Source organism: Myodes glareolus, chromosome 6, assembly GCF_982192425.1.
Source record: "Myodes glareolus chromosome 6, mMyoGla1.1, whole genome shotgun sequence".
Classification (NCBI taxonomy): domain Eukaryota; kingdom Metazoa; phylum Chordata; class Mammalia; order Rodentia; family Cricetidae; genus Myodes; species Myodes glareolus.
The window spans coordinates 100,916,002-100,934,656 of record NC_142031.1 but is presented as its reverse complement, the minus strand read 5'-3'; the positions used below and the strand labels follow the sequence as shown (position 1 = coordinate 100,934,656).

The 18,655-nt window shown below is 46.7% G+C and overlaps 1 protein-coding gene and 1 non-coding gene across 3 annotated transcripts in view; both read right to left on the bottom strand.

The window, feature by feature from the left end:
- The window catches only part of Cib4 (calcium and integrin binding family member 4), a 62,547-nt gene that overhangs the window by 17,390 nt on the left and 26,502 nt on the right, over positions 1-18,655 (bottom strand). The window lies entirely within an intron of this gene.
- On the bottom strand, positions 9,043-9,153 carry LOC125402115 (U6 spliceosomal RNA). Its single transcript, XR_007232548.1, has one exon. It is a non-coding gene; the product is annotated as a U6 spliceosomal RNA (small nuclear RNA).

Here is an 18,655-nt window from a genome sequence, read left to right as displayed (position 1 = left end):
GCAGTTTTGCTCCACACGGAGAAAGCTCAAGAATCCAGGCAGACAAAACAAGATGTCCTTGCTTCAATTCTCTGAGCCTGTGCTCAGTCAGGCACAAGGCAGGTCACCATGCTCTCCAACACCGCACATTTCCAGCTCGGAAGGAGATGAAGTCTTCCTTCCCTGGGGACTCCTCCAAAGCTGGCCTTGGCTGGGAGTGAGGGGGGTGATGGTATGGGGGGCACAGGGGGGGTTGCTGGAAGATCAATTTACTCTCCCTTTGACCCATCTCACTTGACTTACACACACACACACACACACACACACACACACACACACACACACACACACACACCACGGAGAGGGGAGGTTGGCAGTGTGGTATCCTCTAGGCAAAACAGTCACCATCTTAATTAGGCCAGCTGTGCCTGTTTTCGAACAAGCATAGTATTAGGGCCTGCTGGCTGCTGGGGTTTCCTCAGAGAAGGAGGAATTTGGGAGAGCCGGAACCCTCTTCTGAGACTCCAGCCACGCTTCCCAGCCCTTTGCATGCAATTCTATCCTATCAGCAAATGACCTAGGGGTCTTGGGGTGGTTAGTGAAAGGGACCCCCATCTGTGTGACTATAGGGAAGCTATCATTCATGCTGGGTAAAGACTTTCTGGCATGGCAGGGTCACTCATGGTCCTTTAAGCAATCCTTCATCCGGACTCTGGAAGTCCACTAAACTCCTTGGTCCCTTAGGTTGGACTTTTTGTTGTTGGGGCTTTATAAGGCAAGTGCATATGTTTATATCTTCCCAGAGAAGGAATTCTAGGGATATACATCCCCGCTTAGATTGGAAACCCAGAAGCTGGTAGTTGACGACAGCAAGAATAATGGCACATGCACTGCAACCTTGGAAAATGCAGACACGGTATTTCTGAAGACGAAGAGAAGGAATGGGTCTCACGCTGCCAAGCCTTTGTGAAATACTTAAAAGCACAGATGTTTCTAACTTGAATTTCTTAGATTTTGATTTAACGATGAAGAGCCTTGTGTCTCTGAGCCACTAACGAGGAAGATGTCACAGAATAATAATAAAAACATCATTTCTAGTTGTGTGTGGTGGTACAGGCCTGTCATTCCAGCACAGGGGAGGTCGAGGCAGGAGGACCTTGAACTCAAGACTGACCTGGACTACATGGCAAAACCCATTCTTAAAAAACAAAAACCAGGGGATGCAGAACTGGCTTAGTCAGTGGAGTGCTTGCCATGCAATCCCAAGAACCTGAGTCTAGATTCCACAAAAGAACTCAGGGGTGGCAGATCACATTTGTCATCTCAGTGCTAGGCAGTTGGGGACAGGAGGGTATTGGGAGCTCACTGGCTGGCCAGCCTAGCTGAATTGGTGGACTCCAAGTTCAATGAGAGTCCCTGTCTCAGAAAAAAAAATTAGAATGGAGAGTAAGTGAGGAGTACTCCTGACATTGACCTCTGACCTATGCATGTACACATACATGCACACACACATTCACAAACATGTACATGCATATACCTGCCCCACACATATACACACGCATGCACACATAAGCATGTATACACATATATACCATGTACACATATACACCACACACACATACACACACTGCACCACTACTTATGGGTGAAATGGAGTGTAATCATTGATGGAAAGTCTGTCTATGACAGAAAGAAAAGAGTGAATGGATGCTAATTTCCTTGTCCTCAGGGTACTGTGACCAGGACAGTAAGTCCAGACATTCAGAAATTGCAGCAGGAATCATTGATCTGCTTAGGTTTACTTTTCAGAGTTTTGTAGCAACACATACACTAGGCTCTGTGATCAGAGAAGCGTGACTGGGCATCTTTCCAACCACAGGGAGGCTTGCTGACTGTCTCGAGACAGCGCTCTCAAAAGAGCTGTACACCCATAGATGAGTTACATTTTTTCCCCTGCACAAACAAGTGTTTCACACTTGTTGACCTGTTATGATGACAAGTGGTGGTTGGCATTTTCAACCTTTTATTTTGCTAATAATATTTTATACTATTTGTAATGTATACACAGCTATTGCTCACCAAGATGAAATGCAGCTTCATTTGACTACTCAGGAGAAGTTAGGTGACTCATTGTAACGGGGATGCTTTTCCATTGCAACTGGCATTTCAGAGAGGCCGTTTTGAAGTAGCATTTCAATATATGGTATCACCTATAAAAAGTGTTTACATGGACATACCTTTAAATATTAAAAACAGATTTTTTTCCTAACCTCTTTGAAATTTGCCCAAATAATGTAGGCGGATATTGAATCTGCTTATTTAAAAATATAAAAACGTGAAGCTTCCAATTAGCTTGTAAAACCACTGGCTGACAGAAAGGAAGACACACGACGCCTAGCTCAGTTCAATAAAAAGCCTTTAATTGGTAGATGGGGTTGAAAACTGAGAGCTGTGATTTAATACATGCGGTCCCATGATGCCCTTCTCCTCTTCGAATCAGTTATGACAGCTATTAAAAATAAAACAAACTAGCTGTACCCCATAACTATGCACATTATGTGTCAATTAAAAAATGAGACAGCCAAGCCAGACCCAACTCTCTACACAGCTCTATTTCAAAACATCACAATCAGACTTTTAGAGAAGCAGCAGGCAGGGGGTGGTGTAAGACGGCTCAAGGCAGAGCAGGGTTTGCTGCTAAGTTCCGTGACTAGGATTCAATTCCCAGGACCCACATGAGGAAGGAGAGAACTACAAATCCCCTTCTGATCTCCACATGCATACTACAGTGCACACACCCTCACAGGATAAATATTTTTTAAATTATTTTTAATGTGTGAGAGTCTTGCTTGTGTGTGCCACATGTGTGCATTGCCCTCAGAGGCCAGAAGAGGGCACTGGATCACCCAGAACTGGAGTTATGGACAGTTGTGAGCTGCCATGTGGGTGCTTGGAACCGAACCCAGGTCCTCTGCAAGAGCAGTCAGTGCTCTTAACCACTGAGCCATCTCTCCAGCCCCCAAACTTCTTACTTTTAATAAAATCACATGGCTGGCTACCCTTTGCTTTACTGGGTAGGGGAAGCAACCAGAGCACGGAGCAAGGGGCACTGCTCTCCAGAGGGCAGCAAGACAGATGTTAAGTCAAAGCCAAGGTAGGATGATGTTGTCAGAGCAGCCTCTAAGAGTCAAGAGCTGCTAATCCAGTCAACCCTGAAGCCTGATATATTAAAGAGACACGTGGGCCCCTCCTTTGGACTATCAGACTATTGATGCAATTGGACCCCACGAAATTGGAATTTTCCCCAAGAATCTCATGCCGAGAGAAGGGAAAGGCTGCAGGTGGATGCCAAGCAGAGGAGGAAGCTATCTCTACCAGACCACACTTAAGGAGAGACTGGAGTCAAGACAAATGGTCAGTGATGGGCAGGAATACATCTTTGCTAGGACTACTCAGTTTGGCACATATACATCTTGCTTTGAACCTGAACCCTATGTCAGGACCCGGGAGATAGATGAGCTGGGTGCTGGTGGGGTGCTGGATGGCTTTGTTGCTCCTCTTAATGGAGCCACATTGAATAAATCTTTTTCTGCTGTTACTTGCCTCTTTAACTGGCCTCTTGCGGACAGGTGTTGGAGCCTAGCTCTTTAAGGTTGCCATCCAGGGCCCAGGCTCTGACCCTAACAGTTACCGTATCACCAGTAGTGTCCCATGTCTGCTTCTATTCCAACCAAAGGCAGCTTCCTTCTTTCCCAGGCTCTCTGCCTTTCTCTTTCCTGGAGGGATGGCCAGACAGTGTGATGAAGTATCACTTAGAATCCACACAGCTCCAAATGGAGTCTGGTGGAAATGGCCCTGCAGAGAGGCTTCTAAGACCCTGGAAAATGCAGCTGGCTCTCTACCTTGAGCTGAATGGCAGGAGACTGGGGACCCTAGGCCTAGTCCCCTGGGGCAGACAAGAACAGTCAGGAAGGCTTTGCAGGATTCCTTAACCATCCGCGGTCCCCACTTCTTCACCATCCCAAGTACCCACAACTTAACCACCCCAGGTCCTGTGTAACTTGCCACATTCCAGATTTCTTTTCCATTAATGCTAACAATCTGAAATCCAAACCCATACATTTTGGGATGCATCCAGAGAGTTATTATCTGCGTTAAATTTCACACTCATTTAAAAATCCTCGTTCCTCTCAGGGAGGAAGGAAATGACAATTGACAAAGCAATGCTTCCATTTCAAGAATAACGTGTACCCAAGCTTGAAGGCGTTTGAACAAGGGGAGCATAAACATGTCAGGGCAGAAATTTACACAGGTAACTCAGCAGCGAAATCTCCTTTTTGCTTGCTGAGACCAAGAAAGGTGAAAACAAACCCCAAATGCTAGCAGATTGTTTTCTTGAAACAGAAACTACAGTTTGTTGATAAAAAAGATTGCAGCCCCTGCCCTCCCCAAATTAAGCATATTTTGTTGTTGTTTTCTTCTATTTTGTTTTTAATAAGATCCTCTTAAAGTTACTGAATGAGAGATTTGATTTGAAAATGATAGTCAGGGGAAAAATATTTGGACTTAGATTAAAAATATCTCCTTGCCATTTCTCTAGCTAATGCCTAGTCAAAAAGAACTTTTTACAGTTGCTGGAAAAAATGCTCATAAAATATGTCAGTGACTCAATAATGACGTCATGGATACACTTGAATTGTTTTTTATTGAGACAGTGTTTTTCTGTGTAGCCCTGGCTGTCCTGGAACTAGCTCTTGTAGCCCAGGCTGGCCTCAAACTCACAGAGATCCTCCTGCCTCTGCCTCCCGAGTGCTGGGATTAAAGTTGTGCATCATCAACTGCCTGGTTTACACTTGGATTTTTAAGAGCTTGTGTTTTTAAAAAGAACTCAAATATTAATATTTCACTTAAATTTTCTCATTGCTATTCAAATCTTAACTTCTGGCGGCTATCTTTAAACATTCTCTGTTTAAATTTTGTTTTCTTTTTATTTTATTTTGCCTATGTGCGGTGCATGTATGTGTTCATGTGGGGTCTATACCTGTGCACATGTGGAGGTCAGAGGTCAACAGTGGGTATTTTCTCTTTTTAAAAATATATTTGAGGGGCTGGAGAGATGGCACAATGGTTAAGAGCACTGACTGCTCTTCCAGAGGACCCGGGTTCAATTCCCAGCACCCACATGGCAGCTCACAACTGTCTGAAGATCCAGTTGCAGGGGATCTGACACCTTCACACCAATGCACATAAAATAAAGTTAAATAAAACCATAAAAAATATTAAAAAAATACATTTGAGATTTGTTTTTATTTTTAATTGTGAGTGTGTGTGTGTGTGTGTGTGTGTGTGTGCATATGACTTCAGGGGCCTTCAGGGCCAGTGGTATCAGCTCCCGCTGGAGTTGGGGTTCTAGGCTGCTCAGCATGGGTGCTGGGGATGAACTCAGGCTCTCTGCAGGAGCACGTACACACTCTTAACCACAAAGCCGTCTCTTCAGGGCCTCATCAGGCATTTCCTTTCGCCTTGCTGTCAAAAGATTTATTTATTATATGTTTGCTGAAAGTGTATATGCCCCGCATAAATGCTTCCCCGTTGGCGGTGTGCACCACACGTGTGCAGAAACCTGGGGAGATCAGAAAAGGGCATCGGATCCCCTGGGACTGAAGCCACAGGTGGTTGTGAGCTACAGTGTGAGTGCAGGGAACCCAACCCGGGCTCTCAGCAAGAGCAGTTCCCACTCTTAGCTGCTGGACCATCTCCGCCCTCATCCTCCTTCATTGTTTGAGACAGGATCTCTCCCTGAGCCTGTATCTCACTAACTAGGTAGTCTGGGTAGCTAGTGAACTCCAGACACCTGCTGTCTCTGCACAACTCACCCCAGCTGGGGTTACAGATGTGCCCTGACACTGTGCCCTGTTTCTACACGGGTCCTGAGGGGGAAACTCAGGTCCTCATCTTTTTGTAGTAATCACGTTAGCGACTGAGCCATCTCCCCGACCCCTGGTTTTGAATATTATATGTTTGATCACTGTACCTTTCGTCAACTCTCACTAAAATGATCTGATCAGGCCGTGTGATGGTTCAGCAGGTAGGTGCGGCAAAGCCTGGTTACCTGAGATCAGTCCTGAGACCCAGGTGATGTGACTTCAATCCCCGGGACTCACGTGCTGGACTGAAGGAACTGACACCCCAAAGTTATTCTCTAAGATCCATAGATATTCTGTGGAATGTGCACTTGCATGATCAAGCAAACACACACACACACACACACAATACTAAAAATAAAACAATATTATTATTAATGCATATAAGCATTTTTGCATAGTATTAGAAGTTGAACCTAGGGTCTCATGAGAGTACTTTACCCCTGAGGTCATATTCCAACTCTCATTTTTTTTTTAACTTTAAAAACTTTTGTTTTGAGATATGGTTTAAATAAGTGGTCCAGGTTGGCCTTGAACTCACTGTTGCCCAGGAAGGAAGGCCTTGATTTATGATCCTCCTGCTTCTGTCTTCAGGTAACTGTGTCTATGCACCTGCACCCCCAGGTGTAAAAAGAGTGGCTGGAGTAACTGACAGGAAGGGCACAGACATCACTCCTCAGTTTTGAATAGAGGCCTCAGTTTACCTGGACAAGACCCTCAACATAGGAAGCTCTGCCCATAAGGTCCTACTCGGTCATACACATTTGAGTGGACAGTCTTTGGGGCCCAGGAGAAGGGTGAAAGTAAACTCTGTCTCAGTGTCTTTAACATGTTTTTCCCGTGTGTATCACAGTCATGGAAGGCTCAATAATGAGACACCGACTCTTCTCAGGTTGATCCACACTGTGACTGCGGTTCTAGCTGAAGCCCTCCCAGCTGCTGTTTCCATGAGAACTGACAAGCGGATTCTCCACGTGGAGAAGCAAAGAGGAGTTCAGGACAGCAAAGGCGGGTCTATGAGGCATGAAGACTGGGGCCGGAGCACTGGGAACTAAGAACGTGTGAGTTAAATGTAAGAACAATGAACCAGGGCCAGATACAGGCTCCAGTGCCAGATGTGCATGATCTCTGGCCCAGAAGGCTCTAGAATGCATTCAGGAGCCAGGGAGTCGGCAAGCCCTGGGGCCAGTAGACAGTGACCTGGGGAAATGATGGATCTTGATCCCTACCTCACATAAAACTCAAAAACCAACCCAGGTGGAGCCATGATCTAATAGAAAGGACAAGTAGTCAAAATTCAGAAACTTTTTTTTTCCAAAAAAAAAAAACAAACCATAAAATCTTCTTAACCCTGAGGCAAAGATTGTTTAACAATATACAAAGGCACTAACCATAGGGGAACTGCCATAAATTTGAGTATACTAAAATTGAAAAATTATATTGTTTGAAAGGCATCATTACAGGGAATAAAAGGGCAAGCGACAACAATCAATACGCACTTCAAGCCATGAATGGATAAACAAGCAGAGACGCAGCTAGAAGATGGAATGCAACTCGGAGAAAGGAAAAGCCATTGATGAACACCACAATGCCGAAGATCCTTCAATGGATTTCGCTGAGTGAAGGAAATCAGACTAAAAAGGCGACATATTGAGACTGGCACAATGCCTGTAACTCTAGCGTTCAGGAGGCGGAAGCAGGAGGCTTAAGTATTCAGCGGGGCTCATCTGAGCCTACTAGTGAAACCCAATTTCCAGAAGAAAGGAAGGAAGGAAGGGAGGAAGGAAGGGAGGGAGGGAAGGGAGGAAGGAAGGAAGGAGGAAAGGCAAGGAAGAAAGGAGGAAAGGGAAGAAAGGAAGGAAGGGAGGAAGAAGGGAGGAAGAAGGAAGGAAGGAAGGAAGGAAGGAAGGAAGGAAGGAAGGAAGGAAGGAAGAAGAAGAAGAAAGAAAGGAAGGAAGGAAGGAAGGAAGGAAGGAAGGAAGGAAGGAAGAAAGAAAGAAAGGAAGAGTAGAGAAAGGTAGAAGAAAGAAGGGAGGGAGAGGCTGTATAATGAAGGAGTCTATTCTGGAAAATGCAGAATGGAGAAACAGAAGAGTGATAGCCATTGGTTGCGGAAGGAGAAACTAACTTTAAGGGGTTTCACAAGGAAAGTTTCAGGGTGCAGGATCTACTCTAGATGGTGCCACGGTGAGGGGGCGGGTCCAACCTCTGTGCATTCTTGTCTGCCGGTGTGTGGATATGTGCAGGCTGGAGGTGTCAGGTTCCCCCTCAGTTACAGGGGGCTGTGAGCTGCCTAAGAAGGTGCTGGGTCTCCCGAACTCAGGCCCTCTGCAAAATCAGTGTTTGCTTCCAACCACTGAGCCATCTCCCCCACCCCCACCCCATCAGGTATTTTTTCAAAGCCTGGGCACCGCGCTCCACAGGAGTGTGCTCTCACCGGGGCAAATTAAAAGCGGTTAACAGCAGGGTAGCAGCGAGCTCAGGAGGGAAGCCGGTCCCTCAACGCAACAGATGAGACCATAGCAAACAGGCGCCAAAACCTCACTGAAAGGAGAGAGAGAGAGAGAGAGAGAGAGAGAGAGAGAGAGAGAGAGAGAGAGAGATAGAGAAACACTGACTGAGTGACTTTCGAAAGAGGGTTTCAGTTGGATTCTGGAGAGGCAAAAAGAATAAGAAACCCACACTGTACTCTGGGGTCCAGGGGCGTTTGTTTCTCACAGGGGTGTGGTTAATCATTCTGAGACTACACCAGAGTTCAGCACATAAGCTGCAGGTAGGTTAGTTACAATGCAGATAAGTTACAAGTAAGCAAGGGGGTAGGGGCCAGGGGTGATAGTCATGGCAGCAGAGTGAACTCCGTGGCATCTTACCATATGTAAACAGAGAACGACAAAAGCTAATGATGATGGGTGACATCAGGGAGTGTGCTCTTGCATTTGCAGGTGCACACTGCTTGCACATGTGTGTGCCTGCCTGAGAAGGTCAGAGGTCAACCTCAGCTGTCGCTCCCACGTAATATCAACCTTGTTTGTTTGAGGCATGGTCTCTCACAGGCCTGGAATATGCCAAGCAGGTATGGCCTTTAGGCTGGGAGTTCAGGGATCTGTCTGCCTCTGTTTCCCCAGCCCTGGGATGACAAGTTAAGATGGACTGCCTCACAGATTTGTGTGTCACCCTTTGCCCCGGGCTATATGCTAATATTCTCTGTGTTTTTCCAAGTTTAGTATGTGTGCGGCCCAAGTGAGTGCCCAGTTTTTCTTTTAATATGGGCTCTGGGCACTGAGCTGAGATTCCTGTAAAACAAGCCCTTTGCTGACTGAACTAGCTCCCAAGCTCCACATTTCTTGGTTTTGATTAGGTGTGCTGGTTCTGTGAAACACTGACCTCAGCGAGGGCCTTCAGATTCCAGGAGCAAAGGGTTGCAGTAGCAAACCACAATTGGAATGAAACTCAAGAATGTATGAACAACTTCAGCACTAGCTACTTACAGTAGAAAATTTACAATATTTAGCACACACGCGTGAGCGCGCGCACACACATACACACACACACATACAAAGACAGTCATGCAAAAGTGCCAAACATTAAAGAGCCACATCAGTAGAAAAAGATCATGTAATGGAAACAGGGTCCAACTCGACACAAATGATAGAGCTGACATGAATAGTAAAACAACTGTCGTCACACTCTCTATGTTCTAGCGGGGAAAGGAAGCAGGGCTCAGAGGTACATACTATAAACCCAGCTACTTGGGAGGCTAATGCAGGAGGGTTGCCTGAACCGGGGACTTTGAGATCAGCCTGGCCAACAAACTGAGTCCATTTCTCAAAGCAAGCAAGCCAGCATTAGAGAAGAAATGATTTGCAAACTGTAACCACACACATTCAAGGCGCTCCACAGATAGATGCTCATCAGAAAAACCAAATGCTAAAAACTAGTAATAAGATCTAAGGAAAAAAATCTTTTTCCAGAGACAAGGAAGACCTAGACAGGAACAAAGATAAAATGACACCATATTTCTTGTCTGGGAAGATCAGTTGACAATAAAACTATTGTTTAATTCTCGGGGGGTGGGGGGGAGATTCTTGTCTTGCTATATTCTATACCTAGCAAAGATGACCTCCAGACATGAAGACACAAGAATTATTTCTTCCCAACAAACAAAGAGGAGAGAATTTGGTAGCCACAGACCAGAGCTAGAAAAAGCATTCCAGGAAGTAAAACAGAATAAACAGAAGAAAACACCAGTAAGAAACTTGGATCTACACAAAGGGATAAAGGACACCAGAAATGAGACACACATGAGAAAATTCCTTTGAAAAGAGACAATCCACAATTACATTTGAAAATGCCAACATTTTTTCAGCCAATAATTGATAGAACAAGTAAATCGTCCCCAAAGTCATGAAGAATATAAAGACTCTACCAACTGGATACAATGGACATTTTCTAGAAAGCTCCTACCTCTCACAGAAAATATACATTTATTTTTTCAAGTGCTTTTGGAACACTGACCAAAACAGACCAGATTCTGGGATAAAAAGCAAGTCACTGGATTCAAGAGGACACAAATCATATGAACTATGTTCTTTGACCATAACTAAATTAAATTAGAAATCAATAATGGAGAAAACCTCTTGGAAACCCTCAAAAAAATGAGAAAATAACTTTGAGCTAAATGAAAATAAAAGCATATCCGAAGTTGTGGGTTTTAGTGAAAACGGTGCCTGCGGGGAAATTAGCGCTGACAGTAGGAAGGAGAGGACAGCTGAAGTGAGCATCTGGCAGGTCCTTTGTCCGTTGCAGGAGAGGGCCGCTGGGGTCACTGGCCGGTGGATGGGGAACCCATCACCATGCCACTTCTGAGTGATCTGCTTCCTGGGATGTCACTGTCCCAGAGGAATGGAAGAGCTTGTTACCAGAAGCAGTGGCATGGGGGCCACAGGTTGATGGAGCTCTGTGCTCCCCGAGAGCAGTGGAGCTCGGTGACGCTTCTGTGTGGGCTTCCCTTCCATCGACCTCTGCCTGGGAGGAATTCTTACTTTCTGAGCTGAACCCAGGAATAGCCCTTCAGCACCAGGGCAGTTCTACCAGAAGGTGGCAGTGTTAGGTCAGACCCACATGGTCAGTTGGTACAACCAACACAAGTGAGCGCCTGCTGTATGCAGACAGGTGGCAGAATAGACCCTAGCCTTCCACTGGACAGTGAGAAAGGGCTCACAGGAATAACCGGACCACAACTATGTGTCACTGCCCCGAAGAGCCTTGCGGCACAGAGCTTCTAAATCCTTCAGCTATTTAATTAAAGCCCAAGAAACTTTCTCAAAATCATGTTCCACGAACAAGGCATGTGAACCCAAGACATTGCCGAGAATCCCTTTCTAGCTGTTAGGGGCTCCAGAGACAAGCCAGTGGTAGTGAAAATACCACTTCTTCTGCAGGCATGAGCAAAGCTCCTAATCTGAACTCAAGTTCCTGTAGCGAGTGTGTAAGCGTGAGTTATAGAACTAGAACCTGGGGGATCCCAGAAAGACAGGGGAGCTACCTGTGCCTCTTCCACAAGGCTCCTAGCACTTACAGAGTCTCTCCAGACACAGAAAATGTGGAAGAAATACCGCAGTCCCTTATCATCAAGGGCCAGGGAAAATAAAGCTAGAACTGACGCTTCGCACAGTTCCCTGATACCCCAAGTTGCTCAGATGCCCAGGACGGCAGCTGAGTGTTCAGCAGGAAGGAAGCACACACAGTGTGGGCACACTGGGCACAGGGGAGATCATATCTCCGGCTGGAAAGCAAGATGCCGCCAGGCTACTCGGAAACGGCGCACTCTTTGAAACATAAGAACCTTTTCTGGGGACTGGAGAGATGGTTCAAGGGTTAAGCGCTTGTGCTGTCTTTGCAGAGGGTCTGTCTGAGTTTGGTTCTCAGCACCCATTACACGGGTGAATCCAACAACTCCAGCCTCCGAGGACAACTGTACCCATGTGCACATAGCCACACAGAGACACAATCTTTTTTTTAAGAAATGAAAACAAAACAAAAGCTATTTGTTTGCAGACCATGTAAGTAACACCATTGGTAGGCCACAGTTGGCCATGGATAATTGAAACTGTGGAAAGGAAAATCGCTGAGGAGCTGAAATACTGCAGACAGCAAGGCATGATGGCACGAACTAGGACAGGCAGCGTGTCCTGGGAGGAAGGACAGACAAACAGCCTCGGAAGGAAACCAGCGGAGAGAGGACACAGGGTGAGGCCAAGGGCTCTCTCCTGCTCCAGGTCCCTCGTGGTTGCCTCTCCTCCCAGATGCCCAGCTTCCGCAGGATGAGTAGAACTACTGAGTTCAGAACAGCGGGGGAGCTGCACTGGGAACCCTGAAGCCCCTCAGAGGCCAGGATTACTCTGCATGCCCACTCCAGGGACGGGAGTGGGAACTCAGAGGATGAAGCTGACGTAGGTGGACACCCTTCTTCTACGGCCAGATCCCCAGGCCTCATTCCCATTGGTCTGTGCCACAAAAGTTCACCCTTCTTAAAGGTCCTGTGAGAGCTGTCTCCTGGTAACAGATGGGCTGGCAGGGACAAGCCGGGGATGTGTCCTGCCGGCAGCTGGAGGCAGATCACTGACGGAACAAATACGAGAGCGAAGCAGTAAAAACATTAAATATTATTAAACAACCGTGGACTCACGAGGTCTGAGCCTGGCGCAGAGCCACCAGCCCAGTCTCTTCCTAGATTCCAGGCCCATAGATATGCCATGCTTCCCTGAGGAACCTTCCAGAAGATCCATCTGCCCTAGACCTTCCCTGAGGTGGAGGTCAAAGACCCTCAGTCTGCAGAGGTCATCCAGAAGCTGGGCCTTATGTTGTGGAAGACTTGGTTCCTAGTGAACCAAGCAGAGGTTCTAGAAGTGGACAGTCTCCAAAATGCTAGTATAAATCTTTTTTCATGTGGTCCAGGTTGGCCTTAAACTCGATGTGTGACTAAGGACAGCTTCAAATTCTTGATCCTCTGCCTTGGTCTCTCAAGGGTTGGTGAGCTACCAAACTCAGCATAGTGTAAGTTTTTTATTACACTTATTTTTACACACACACATACACACACACACACACATTTGTGTGTATGTGCCACTGCACACATACAAAGTTCAAAGAAGAACTCCTCTTCTATTTTGTGAGTCCCAGAGATCAAGCACCATCATTAGATTTGGCAACAAGCAGTCCCTTTACCCACCGGGCAGTCTCACCAGCTCCATAATAACTTTTAATTTGATATCGACGAGATTTTTTTTTTATGTTGCAGCTTTTAACCAGATTATACAGTTTCAGTGTTTTATTTGTACAACTTGAACAGGCAAAAGGATAAAAGAAAGAAATCAAGCAAACCTGTGTGCCTTGCCTGGCCTGATTAGCAACATCTATTAGCAACAAGAACAACAAGCCTTCCATACGCCATAACTAAGTGTCTATTTGCAAGTTATAGCCCAGGCCAGTCTGGAACTTGCAGCCTTCCTACCTCGGCCTTCTGAGTACTGGGATTATAGGTACACATCACCACACCTGGCTTCCATTAGCATTTTTAATAAGTCAACTTCACGGTGTCACACAACATATTAAACAATATTCAAGATTCTGGGTAATAACATAGCAACAAGCCACGTGACCTCGGGTAACCCACACAACCTCTCCATTTCCCCATCTGTAAAAGAAGCAGAGTCAGACCTCTGCTCTCGGGTTTTTGTGCAGTTTGAATGAGACCATATTTGCGTCTGGTACTGGCAGTTCCTCGATGGATGTTCTACAGCATTGTAAGTCCAGCCCACACTGCCTGTCTCCTGTCAGTGTCGCGGTCACCCTGTCAAAGTCAGAACTGTGTGGTGTGAGTGCCAATCAAGCCAGCATGCCAGGATGACACTCGTGGATTTCATACCTGCCCATGCATTGCTTCATTGTGCAGAGAATCACAGAGGTTTGTGCCTGCTGCAGGCAGCTCTGAGCCCAAAGGGCTCTGCAGTGGAAATTCCAATTCCTTAACCACAGTGGTCCTTCTGAGCCAGCCTTTATCAGTTGGCACACAGGCGTTCTCCATGTGGCCAATGATCAGATAGCACAGAAGGCTCCAGTGACTATCGCAATACCAGAAAATGGGCAAAATCTAGGATGCCCTTGGGTCGATAACACTGGTGGTTCCTGCCCCTACCCAACAAGGCCGGACAGAGCTGGGGGCACAGGGCAGACACCCAGCCTGAAAACCCTGGTTCAGCCCAGACACCCTATACCCGGCCCCCATTTTACAATCAGGTCTCACAAAGACCCTGACTGTCACACAGGTGCCCTGCTCCCCATGGCTGCTCCTTTTGTGTGCTCTTGTTTGCAATTAACTCCACCTCTGATAAGCTGGCTCTCCTTCAAACGCACCCTGTGACATGACAGGCATTCCCTTCCCTTCCTTCTCTCTTTCCAATGTTTACCGCATTTAGTTAAGAAATAAATAAATGTATTTCTGTTGGCTGTCTTCTGCCAGAACACCCAATAAAGTGCTGGGATTGTGGAAATGACTCTCTAGTTCAGTGCTATAGCTTTGCCGTTTCATCTAATTATGAAGACAGTGGGGAAAAAAATTGCTATTGACATTCCGAAGCCACTGGTCCTGCGAGGGTGGGTCCTGGGGGTGGGATGCCCCTCTGCTCGGAGAACTTGCTGGGGAAACAGCTACTGCCTAAGAGGAAGGCAGGAGGCCCAGAGGCTCTCTAGAGGCAGAGGGGAGGAGGGCAGAACCTGGAGAGAGAGGGTGTGAGGACTGGATAGATGCAAGTCTTCAGGATGGGACACTTCTTCGTAGCCACCCAACCTCTCCCCAGACCTCTGTGGTTACTCAGAGCTTGTCTAGGGCAGTGTTTATGAATCTCTATTAAGAGGCCAAGAGTTTGTTTGGGTAAATGTGAAGTGGAGGCAGAAAGGACATAAGGAGAAACAAGACGAGCCCCTCCTCTCCGTCCCTTGTGCCCTCTACCCCCAGGAAGAAGCACAAAAGGCAAGGAAGAGGGAGGGCCGTGTACACCCACAAAGTGAGGAAGTAATGGGAGGGAGGGCCGTGTACCCACAAAGTGAGGAATTAATGGGAGAGAGGGCCGTGTACCCACAAGGTGAGGAAGTAATGGGAGAGAGGGCCGTGTACCCCACAAAGTGAGGAAGTAATGGGAGAGAGGGCCGTGTACCCCACAAAGTGAGGAATTAATGGGAGAGAGGATCATGTACCCCACAAAGTGAGGAATGGGGTGAGAAGGTTCACACCACTACAACTCCACGTCTCTCCAGGTCTCATTCAGAGCAGGTGGCTCCTGGTGCCCTAGTTGCAACTCTGGGTGCAGGGCTTGTTTCTGTGTTTTAGCAGTGTTGCATGCTGAGGTGAATGGGGACAGTTCCCATGGTACAGGCCGAGAGCTTAATGACAGTTTCTACGGCTTTCTGAAGAAAATACGAACAAGGCCCAGGACAGCCAATATAAAAATCATTTATAATACACTTTGCACCTGTAGTCCGCAGGCAGTTCATTCAAACCAGGAGACAAAGTATTGGGATGAAACCAGCTGCCAAAGGCCAGCCTAGACATAGGACGTTTCCAGAACAGGCCTTTTGCTGCCCAGGAAGTTGCTGGTCTGGCTAGTGTGCCCCTACTCCCAGTCAGAGCATCTAGAAGGCAGCACCATTGCTTCTGCAGCTTTCTGGGGTCACCTGTCCCAGGGCACCCTGGGAGCCGTGCCACTGTAAACTCTGTAAGATGTAGTTCTCTGTGTCACAACAAACCCCTTTTGTTGGTAGGTCTAAGCAAAAGAGACGTGATCTGTTTTGATTTCGTTGTGAATCAACAGATAGCAATGGAAGTGGGCTAGCCAAGGTGGGTCATACCTATAATCCCAATCCTTGGGGAGATAGGGGCAGAAGGATTTTCTCAAGTTGGAGGTTAATCTGGCCTGCAGAGTTAACATTGTCTCAAACAAAATTCAAATAAAAAACATTGGGAATTGCACGCTAGTCCTTGATGGAAAATAACCCCTCCAGATGCCTTTGTTTATCTATGTTTCTTTGCTTTTGTTGTTGTTGTTGTTTATTTTTTTGCGTTTGGAGACAGAGTCTCATGAAACCTTGCTGGTCTCGAGCCTAGGCATGTAGCCTTGGACGTTCTTGATGTCTTCAGGATCTTGCCTGTACCTCGCAAGTGCTAGGATCATAGGTGTTTGCCACCACACCCGTCCTCTCCCCACCCTGCCTCATGACCAGACTCCCACCAAGCTGGTTTTGATCACTGATGTCTTCGTGGCCCGTTGTTGGGATAAACGCTGTGGCTAAAGGCAGCTTGGGGATGGGAGGGATTATTGTCTTCATACAGTGTGCTGTTCATCATCTAGGGAAATCAGAACTCTTGAGGCGGGAACTGATGCAGAGGCCATGGGGGAGTGCTCGCTACTTACTGGCTTCTCCCCATGGCCTGCTCCATTAGCTTTTTTATACTCCCAGAACTACCTGGCCAGGGCATGGTCCTACCAAATCAATCACTAGTATTAAAATGTTCCACTAGTTATTAAAAGATTCCTACAGGCCAATCTTTCAAAGACATTTTCTTAAGTGAGAGTCCCCCTTCTCAGATAACTCCAGCTTATGTCCAGTCAACAGGAGCTAGCCTGCACACGAAGGGCCTAACCAACGATGGGGCATCGCTATCTGGGTATTTATTGGTGCCAGCTGTTGACTCAGACTTCTGGGCACCTTGCCTTTTCCACACTCCTGCTGGCCCAAGATTGACAACAAGGAAAGGAAGAAACTCTAACTTCTAGATTTACCTCCCAGACGCTGCCCTAGTGTGCGTCCCTGTTGTTGTTTATACTACAACCCAGGCAGTAATGAGTACTTTACACTGACTATGAAAATCAAGGCGTGAAGGAGGAAGAAACTGGACCCGATAAGCGGGAAAATTGGGAATCTGGTCCCCAGTCTACCTGACCCGTACTTTCCCAGCATGTTCTGGAACGTGTGTGGCAGTATCAGGCTGAGTGCACCAGCTCATGGGGAACCAGGCAAGAAGTGGCCAGTGGCCAGTGGGTGCCAGCACTGAGTGCAGTGGGCAGCAGAGCTAATCTGTCCCAGACACACAGTTCTTGCATCCTCTCCTCTAGTACTAGCTAGAGTGACGCAGGGTACTTAGACTGGGCCCACTACACAGCAGGAGATGTTGAAGTTGTGGACCCCAGCTCAGTGCTGGGTCCCTGTTAACACTGTCACATCTGAGAATGTTCTTGTTCATTATGACATCGTGACGGAGTGGAGAAAACGGATCAGAGACAATAAATACACAGCTCTGGGTTGAAAATCCATGTGCAGAGAGACCTTCGGCCATCGTGGCTACTTAAAGAGAAGTCTCTAGCTACGTGCCACAGTGCTCTCTCTTTCCACACTGATTTGAGTTGAGGATGTTTAAACACCCCAGTCTTTCACTTTGTGTTTTTACCTCCCCACACAAGGCATAAATGTTTTCCCATATTGCTACATAGTCGAGGCAATTTTCACTTTAATGACTACTTCGTTCTAGTTCCTGGAGTGGACAGCCCTGTCTACTCACCGCCTCCAAGGAGAAACTGGATGTCTAGACTCAGAAAATAATTTCAAAAAATGAAGAAAATAATACATGCGGATGTTTACTGTGATGTTATTTATAGTAGCAGAAAAATAACTAACCCCTTGAAAGAGCCTTACTGCTCAGCCATGAGGGGAGGGTTTGTTTGGTCAATTAGAACCCAATGCAATTATGCAGCCATCAGACCACAATCACGCCGGCTATTCAGCAACATGAAAAAAGCATTTATGCCTAATGGGGAGAAAAAACACAAAATAAAATTGCATCTAGGCACATCTACCATGTTGCAAAATAAAGCATGACCAGGGAAAAAGACGGCAAGAGAAAACAGAAAATGAAAATTTGCGCTGTGGTTAATGGGTGCCAAGGAATTGATTTCCTCTTTAAAGCTTGTGTTTTACTGACACACTACTCTTAAAAACAAATCAAAAACAAACCAGAAAACAACAGGTGTTCCGAGAACCTGTTACCCTTCCCACTGGCTGCTTATCAGCTTCATTTGTTCATAAGCAAAGGCTGGGCTAGGCAGGGCCGGATCTCCCACCTCCAGACCCAGGAAGAGGCTGGCCCCTTCTGTTGTAGCCATCCTGGCAGGAGCAAAGGTATTTTGAAGAGAGAAACTTGGTTCCCCCCCACCCCCCTTTGGCTCTCAGACTATTTAAAGAATGGGATATAAGAAACTAGAATTTTCCCCAGAGGCCTCATGCTGCGGGGAGTGGGGAGCAGAGCTGAAGTAGGGTCCACACCTTGTCCAGGTTATCTGGTTCTCCACATCTCTTGCTCTGTTTAAGCCTAAATCTCAGGAGTCACCAAACCTGTTTGTACCACTTCCCAATGCCACTGCATTGAATAGATCTCCTTTCCCTGTTTTTCACTACCATTTGTGTCTTTAATTGGTATATTAAGGTGGGGTGGGGAAGCCTGGCTTGTGAGAGCTGCTCAGGCTGAAGCCTTTGACCCTAAACTTTCTGGTGGCATTGTAAGGGTGGCAGCCGGAACTGGAGTCTTGCTGAGGAAAGAGCGTGGTGAGAAGGGAAGGTCATTGGAATGTGACCCATTTCTGTCATTTGTGTCCCAGAGCATCTGTGTTATACCTTTCCAGAGACATTCCCAATGGTGAAAG